General features: G+C 40.5%; 1 pseudogene; it reads left to right on the top strand.

Annotated features, from left to right (window-relative positions):
* The first annotated feature begins 7,883 nt into the window (after nt 1-7,883).
* LOC148521540 (5S ribosomal RNA) lies at nt 7,884-8,002 on the top strand (annotated as a pseudogene).
* Nucleotides 8,003-9,112: the final 1,110 nt, after the last annotated feature.

Genomic DNA, 9,112 nt, shown 5'->3' on the forward strand with positions numbered 1-9,112 from the left:
TCATGGCCGCCCAATACACGGCACCTCTTCCTGGCACCAGAGAAGCCACTATACACTAGTGGAGAGCTCCATGTCAGCTCTCGCCTCCATCTATCTATAGTCTGTCCCTGCTCATTGGTGTTGCTGCTCCTCAGCAGCTACTTTTGTCAGTGTGACCTGTCCGGCGCCCTCCTCACCCACAACTCTGTCTCACTCCTCCATGGCATGCCTATATTCTGTGTGCAACTGCGGGTGTATCTGCTTTGTGAAATGCTACTTTACAGTGTCAGTTATTGTTACAGGGGGAAAGGGGGGGCACCAAATTATAACTTGCCTCTGGGCATCTGGGATGAACTTACGCCACTGCTACCCATGGTGGAGCATCTTAGCCTTAGCCATGCTAAAGCAAAAAGGAAAGGTGTGTGAGGACACATCTGTAGTATGCATTTCTCAAACTTATTTTTTTAAGAGGATATCTAGCAAATGCAAATTTATTGTATTTATAATAATTTAGCAATTAACATCCTACATGAGTTCTTATGAATTTTGTAGTATTTGTTTTTATTATTAAATGTAAATGACAACCACATTGACTGGGCCCCAGAGCTCATTATCTAGAGGTGGGGGATTTTTATCTGAGATTTTCATTCCCCTCTGAACCTACTATACCTTACCTACCCTCAATGGTTACTCCTTAGTTTTGCTTCAACACCTTAGCCATACTGCTGTATTCCCCCTAGCCTTGTTGCTGTCTGCATCTTTCAATTGGTAATTATTAATTCTGTGGCCCTTTATTTTTTGGTTCTGTACAACACTATGGACACTTTCATGCACCCTAACATGTAATAGTAATAAATAGGTAAATAAATTAAGGATGTTTATTTCTGTAATATGTTATATATTCTATTATTTTCATCATGCCAGATATAACAAAGATGTCAGGACAGAAAAGGCCAGGTTCTTATTATAGGAAAAAAACAAAAATTCAAAAAGAGCAAGACAAATTGATGTCTGGCTCAATGAAGGAATGGTTTAGCAAAGCAAACCTTGACAGCGAGGATAGTGAAGGGATACAAAAAGATGTAGTGATTGAGGATGTGATGGACCAGGCTTCAAGCAGTGGTGCCTCCTTTTCTTCACAGCATGCTGTGACCAGTACAGCCAATTTGCCTGCCAGGGGAACATTCATCTCTAGTGAGCACACTGTACCAAGTGAAGTCTACTTTCCTGCCATGCCAGCTGCCATCTCTGAACACACTGTGACCATCGAAGGTCAACCAGCCACCGATCAAGCCTCCACCACCCTCATACAGACTGCCCCTACTACTTATTTAGAGACTTCTGGAACTGTAGATTTTGAAGTCATTCTGGCTATTGAGCCAAAAGATTCAACAACATGGCCTAATCCTATGTCAAATAAGTTGCCTGACATCTTGGTCCAGATTGTTTAGTGGCTGCGACTGAGAGTAAGCATAGTTGGAGAGGATTTTGCAGCACTTGGTTCATCAAACGGTCAGCCAATAGTGAAATGGTGGAAAGGAAATGTCTTGTATATGGAAAAACAAGTGCTATATTTTGTTTCCCCTGTATTTTGTTTGGTAAAATTGGGCAGCAGTCAGTTTCTGTGATGGACAATTCCAAAACAGGATACACAGACTGGAGCTATGTTTCCAGAGGCATACAGAAACATGAAAATTCCCCAACACACAAAATAAACATATGTAAATGGAGGGAGTTGGAGTACCGCATTACAAAAGCATCCGGAATTGATAGTGACTTGCAGAAAGCTATTGCAAGTGAAGCAGAAAAATGGAGAGAGTTTCTGAAAGTCATCCTCGATGCCATAATGTATTTGGCAGAGAATAGTTTAGCTTTACGTGGCCACAAAGAAGATGGTAACTTTATTAAATTAGTGAAGCTGCTATCCAAGCATGTGCCAATTGTAAAATATAATTTAGAGAAACATCAGAATCACCAAGTAAGTTACTTGTCTCCTGATATACAGAATGAGTTTATCAACTTACTTGGTAGTGAAGTGAGAAATACAATTCTCAAGAAGATCAAAATGGCGAAATACTAAGCAGTGCTATTTGACAGTACTCCGGATATATCCCACACTGACCAACTGTCCATAATAATTCGTTATGTTCACTGTACTGAAGATGGCACCTGTGAAATACTGGAAAGCTTTATAGATTTCATAGCCGCCATTGCAAAGACCTTGCAGAAGAAATTTTAAATAAAATTGAAAAAGATGGACTGGACATCATGAATTGTCATGATAATGGTAGCAACATGGCAGGAGCCTACAGTGGAATGCAAGCAAGACTCAGAAACATAAATAACCTAGCTACCTTTGTTCCTTGCTCAGCTCATACATTAAACCTGGTTGGAATACATACAGCGGCTGTTTCACCAATGATATCACAATTTCTTTGGTACAGTGCAGAGGCTATTTGTGTTTTTTTCATCCTCAACTAAATGATGGAGTCTACTTAAGGAGCATGTATCCATCACTGTTAAATCTCAGAGCAATACAAGGTGGTCTAGTCATGCCCAAGCTGTACATGCACTTTGTAAGGATTTCACTGGCACCATTACTGCTTGTGAGGAAATCAGCAACAACAATTCTTTATCTTCAGAAACAATATCAGAGGCAAAATGTCTTTCACAACAAATAAAATCATTTAACTTTATTGTTCTGATGGTGGTGTGGAACAAAATATTGAAGACTATAGATAGAATAAATAAGGTTGTTCAAAGGCAGGATATTTCGGTGGATGAGTGCTCATCATACTTGCATGGACTGACAGCTTCAATATAGGCAATGCGTGATGAAACCAGCGTTGATGGATGGCTGGTTGAGGCAGAGAAGATATGTGACCAAATTGGTGTGCCAGCCATGTTCCCTAACAAAAGAGTCTACAAAAGAAAAAAACACTTTGATGAATCCTCATCAGAACAACAGGATGACACAGTGCCTTCTGCAAAGGAGTCTAAGAGAAGGTCAATTCTGGATACCATGGATGTCATTTTAAGCGAGTTGAATTGGAGATTTTCAAGTATGCAGTCCGTGTCCAAGATATTTGCTTTTTTACATGGAGCTGATCTTGCTTCACTGAAAAAAGAAGAGCTAAAGCACAAGGCACAACTGTTTTTGTGAGAAGTATAAAGAGGATGTTGACCCTGAAGAATTGTTAAGTGAATTGGAATAATTTCAAAGTTATGGAAAGGTTGTATTTCCAAACCTCCAATCTCTCACTCCACTCCAGCTGCTTCAAAATATGTATTATCACAAACTCCATGATTCCTTCTTCAACATCACTACTGCCATTCGTATATTCCTTACCTTACCAGTTACAGTTGCTACATGTGAGCACTCATTCAGTAAGCTAAAACTAATCAAAAACTATGTCCGAGCAAACACTGGACAAGACCGCTTATCATGCTTCAGCATCCTTTCCATTGAGCATGAGACTGCCACAACAATTAACTTTGATTCGATAATAGACACTCTTGCGGCTGCAAAAGCAAGAAAGATTAAGTTGACATAAATATTTATTAGGGATGTGCAGGCTCGGATAGGTTCGAGTTTGCACGTTGAGTTCGGATTTTTCCCTCCAAAAAAACGGAACTCAGAAAGAGGCTAAACGTCATCTTACATGGACGAACATCATCATTCCTGGACAAAAGTCCAGGAATGATGATGTTCGTCCATGTAAGATGACGTTTAGCCTCTTTCTGAGTTCCGTTTTTTTGGAGGGAAAAATCTGAACTCAACGTGCAAACTCGAACCTATCCGAGCCTGCACATCCCTAATATTTATATCCATATGACATGAGTGACATGAGTGTCGACCACTGTTCTAAGGGTCTGGGGAGTTTGATTATTTAAAAAATAACCACAGCTCAAAATAAAATATTGAAAAAAGTATTTAAAAGATTGAGTACATTTAGTTTTAGAGTATATTGTTATACATTTTCATGACTTATTTCATGAGGAGTGTTTGTTTATACAGTTCTTTTTGATTTAGCTTTTTATAATAAATATTATAAACAGCTGTTCACTTATTTTTTTTGAGTGCATTTAAACTACAGCACCTCACTATCTAAGTATTGTATATATGAATAATACAACAGAACGGATTCTGGGCCTGATTCAGCAGTGAATGCAATTCCCAATTATCGGGAATCTGCGCATGTGCAGGACCCATTCTGTGAGTGTGCAGAATAGGTACTGCTTAATAGCACGCAGACCCTTGAATGCCTTTGCCTGATTGACAGGGGTGGGGAAAACAGGGTGTGTCTGCCCCGTTTTCCGGGAGTGGGCAGCCCAGAGACTGCATGGACGTACACTGTCTTCGGGGCTCGCATGCCGGCCAGGCAGAGTAAGCTGAGGCTTACTCAGCTGGCTGCCCCAAGCTGTTCACCATCGCAACCATTGACCACCAATGGTCGCGATGGTGATTCGAGCCTGCAACCTCGGTTGCAGTGCTGGGATCGCAAATGCAGCAGGGGGTGTCATCCACCCCCTGCTGAATTTGCATTATTGCAAGGATCGCCTGTGTGCAGCTTTGCAATTGAGATCCTTGCTAAATCAGGCCCTCTGTGACCAATTTAGGATTTTAAAATGTTTTATTTTCAAATGTAACATGTCCCCACATGTTACATGTTGGACACGCACCCAATGCAGTACAGGGGATGGGGGTGCCGAAACATACCCTTGCTCCGGGCACCATGGCACCTAGGTGCTCCTCTGATTCCATGTGCCCCTAGGCATTTGCCTATTATGCCTATGCCTGGGGCCAGCCCTGATGAAAACACACTGATACTTTTCAAAAAATGCATCTAGCCATAGGGATCATTCTGCCAATGCAGGGAAATGATACTAATGATCCCATTTGAATGTATATATATTGTTGTTTTTTTATATTACAGCTTCAAAATGGGGGTAAGGTGCAATCAGGGATATTGCTAGACTATTCAGGGAGTCAGGGAGATTGCTACTATTTCAGGGAGCCCCCCTGACAATGAGGGAGAGTTGGTAAGTAAGAGATAAGGTCACACCCTGTATAGGAGCCAGTAAAAATTTTAAAAAAATTAAAATTCCAAAATGTATGGACTCATTCAATGCACGTGGCCATATTGTGTCTAATTTATGAATCCATAAAGCCTGCTTGCAGAGTAGCAACTTAACAGGAATGCCGCCTCTTGAGTCCATAAATTTTGGAATTTTTTTGGACTGACATCAGATCCCAGTGGTTTGTGATGGCTGATGAACTTAAGTTGATTTTCCTATTTTTCTTAATTTTGAAAAAATTTATTTTTTCTATATTTTTTTTTTCTTCTCTGGGCCGGACCCCCTCTGTCATTAGCAGCCACAGTTTACTATGACAGTGCCGTGGCCGCACTTAGAGCTGATTACGGAGGCAGAGATGTGCCTGTGTGGCCGCATGTGTGTACTAGCAATGGCTAAGGCCCAGTGATCTCTGCTAATTGGGCTGTGCAGTGGCTGTTTCACGGCACAGCCTGTATGGCCACAGTGGCATGGGCCTCAATGTGGCTCCTTCTCACACTCAGCGCTCCAAACCAGCCAGGAGGATACATCAGGAGGCTGCAGCAGCACCCCATGCTGAGCAGCTGCAGAGAAAGCTAGCCAGGCAGAGCTATAGGAGCAGGACCTGTCTCAGCCACACAGGATAAAGTTAAGAGCTGGAGGGCATAGGCAAACGCAGGGGGGGTTTCTGTATGCCTGTAAACCCCCCTCCCCAGCACATACCATGACTACAGTAGAAATAGTAATATAATAGAATTTTACTAGTGCTACATGTTCTTCTCAGTATCACAAATTAAATAATTAGTACCACCTGTGGATCTTTTAATATGTATCAGCCAGTAATAAATAACCTGTGCACCAACTAGTAGATCTAGAATACATGCACTGTTAGGGATGTGCTATAGAGCCCATTATGTACATATATGTCCAGGGAAGTGCTAGGTTCTTCTGCTGCTCCTCCCAGCTCCCGGACTTGCTCCAATGCTCTGGAATGGTGCCATCTAAAATAAAAACATTCAGCTCAGGCAGGATGGCTTACTGCCACATCAAATGGCTTACTGTGATCCTGTATAAGTTGGAATTATGATACACAATACACATTGTATGATGCATATTAAAGCTGAATAAGTACTAATTCTGCCCTCTTCATGGACTGGCCACACTCGCTCTAAAATCAAGCATTTGGAAACCCCCTCTAGAAATCCTACGTTTGCCACTGGAGGGGGCAATATGGAGAGAGGGGGCTGACACTGCTACAGAGGGAGCAGACACATGGAGAGTAAGTATAGAATGTGGTCAAGCGCTTCTAATTTGTAACCAAAGTAGCTTTCTTAAACAAAATAAATTGTCTTAAATTATGTGTGGCACCAGAAAGCACTATAAATTGAGTGTAATAAATACAATAAATATGCCTAAAGTAATAGCAAAAAAATGTAAAAAATGTAAGTTTAAAACATTTTTTTTAATAAATACATATATATATATATGTATATATGTAACATGTTTTGTTACAATGAGTAACTTTTTCAAGACCTTGATAAAGTTACTCATTGTAACGAAACATGTTGGTGAAGGAAGGCACCCAGCAACAGTGATTTTACTCTCTCGTGGAGACTCCCCTGGACTATCAGCTTACAGCACTCAGGACAGAGTAGAGTGATCGTGCAGCCTCTTGCCAAAAACCGGACAGTGTGAACACCGCTGACAGCGCGTCTGCTAGTTGCACTGACTGTGAACAGAAGATCACTTGGTAGGGTAAGACAGGGAAAGTTTTTCAGTACTTATTGTGCTGGACCCCGAGAGGTCAATCACCACATTCATACAAAAGGGACTATAAACATCTTTTAAGTGTGCATTTTATGTGTGTCCTATTAACTAATTACACCCTGCAGATCCATTTTTATTATATTTATTTTATTTATATATATTTTCTTAAGTTTTGTATATATTTCGTTTTGACCATAGGGTCAAACGAAACTGTACTGAAGAAAAAGACTGTGATGAACAAATACAGACCTTCAAGGAAAGATTTATAGAGAAAGAATATCCTAGAGAAATTCTATCAAAAGCAGAAATCAACACAAGGAATCTGGATAGAAAAGAACTTCTGAGATACAAAACCAAGGATAACCACAGTGGAACTATAGTACCCTTCACCACCAAATATAATGGACATGAGAAAGATATTTGCAGATCTCTACATGAACATTGGCATCTTCTCCAGATGGACCCTGTACTAAAGGAGATCTTGCCCCCTAAACCAAAGATACTGTTCAGAAAGGGGAGAAACCTAAAAGACTCTTTGGCACCTAGTATGATTAAGAATATGGATATTAAACAAAGCCAAATACTACCGAAATGCCTAGGCAGTTACAAATGCGGACGATGTGTTATATGTAAATAACTACATCCACAAAAGAAGGTTTTTTCTAATTTTGATAACACTAAGGAATTCAAACTAAAAAACTACATGAATTGCAACTCAACGTCTGTCATATATATTTTGGAATGCAAGTGTGGTACTAAACATGTGGGAAAAACTAAGAGACCACTCAAAATAAGAATACAGGAACATATCCGGAATATAAGAAACAAAGTGGAAGGACATGCCGTCTCTAAGCATTTTATTTCACATCACGGATCTAATCCAGAACATCTGACATTTAAAGCAATCGAACATGTCACCCTTGGCGAGAGAGGAGGTGACTTAGGGAATAAACTATCAAGAAGAGAGATGTTTTGGATTTTCGAATTGAACACTCTGACTCCATATGGCTTTAATGAAAGTTACGAGATAGCCCCATTCCTGTGATGGTCGATTCTAAAAGGGCGTAAATTGCTGTTTTGATACCTACAGCCAGACCATTATGTTAATGCCCAATCTCGTCTGATCTTCGAAGCTAAGCATAATTGGGCCTGGTTAGTACTTGGATGGGGGACCTCCAGGGAATACCGGGTGCTGCAGATATTATTGCACATATGCCCAGGGGTGCACGAGTGAATGAGTTTTACTGGCTACCTGAGAGGCATATTAGTAACAATATGTTTAAAATTGAAGAGCCTTTTTTTCCTCAGGTCATTTGGTCTGGAATTATGGATTACAAAGTAGTGCTTTTCTAGAAGAAACTACATGAACACTAAATGACTGCACTATTATACGTACCGCTTCTAGAAGAAACTATATGACATTGAAACTTGTTTTAACTTTCCCTACCATCATGTTTTCCATTTTTGTGGATTCTAAACTAGCTAATATAACATACCCGCTATTGTTCATATGTCCACTTGTCATATTTATATGTGCCCATATAGATATAGGCTTAATTCTATCTGCATTTTTGACCTGGAGAAATAATGTATATGCCTAATCTAACACTGTTGTTTTACCATAGTTTTTAGGCGTAAATCAAATGGTAACTTGGAGAAAAGGACTAGTGTCATTTGCTGTCTACATCCAATGAACTTCAATAAAATGGCGGCCGAGAACGAGATGTACACTGTGATCGCGGAGATTGAAGATCTCCACATGAGGGCCATACGCATGCGCGAAGTCGCATGGAGGTGAATGGACACTGAACAGGAGCAGGGTGGAGAAGGACGCTGCCAGCATCACAGAGCGCACGTGCACATAGCGGGACCAGGAGATGGTCGGAAGCCAGTACTATGTATGGGTGGAAGTGACGCAGAGACCCGGACGTGGGTCCCGCGTCCGCGATCTTTGGAATAAAAGCATCTTTTGAATATAGACACTTCCACATGGAACCTTTTTATGGAACTAATCATTTGAACTGATGATCACTTCAGTCCAATTAGGAATATCCTCAGAGCATCACAATTACTTAATCGCGAACCGGAAGTGATGTCACCATAAATTTGCATAATGTATTAATTAGTCCTTATCAATGGGGGTATAAGTAAGAAACACCCCATGACAGCAACACCCCTTGATAAAGTCCCTGAAGGACGAAACGCGTTGGGAAGCTGCCTCTTTCTTGCCTGATGAACTTTTATTATATATCCAGATAAGCATTGACTTTTTTAATAATTCTTTTTATATATTTTAAAGAATTATTTAATG

Source organism: Taudactylus pleione, unplaced genomic scaffold, assembly GCF_031769625.1.
Source record: "Taudactylus pleione unplaced genomic scaffold, aTauple2 ptg000157l, whole genome shotgun sequence".
Classification (NCBI taxonomy): Eukaryota; Metazoa; Chordata; class Amphibia; order Anura; family Myobatrachidae; genus Taudactylus; species Taudactylus pleione.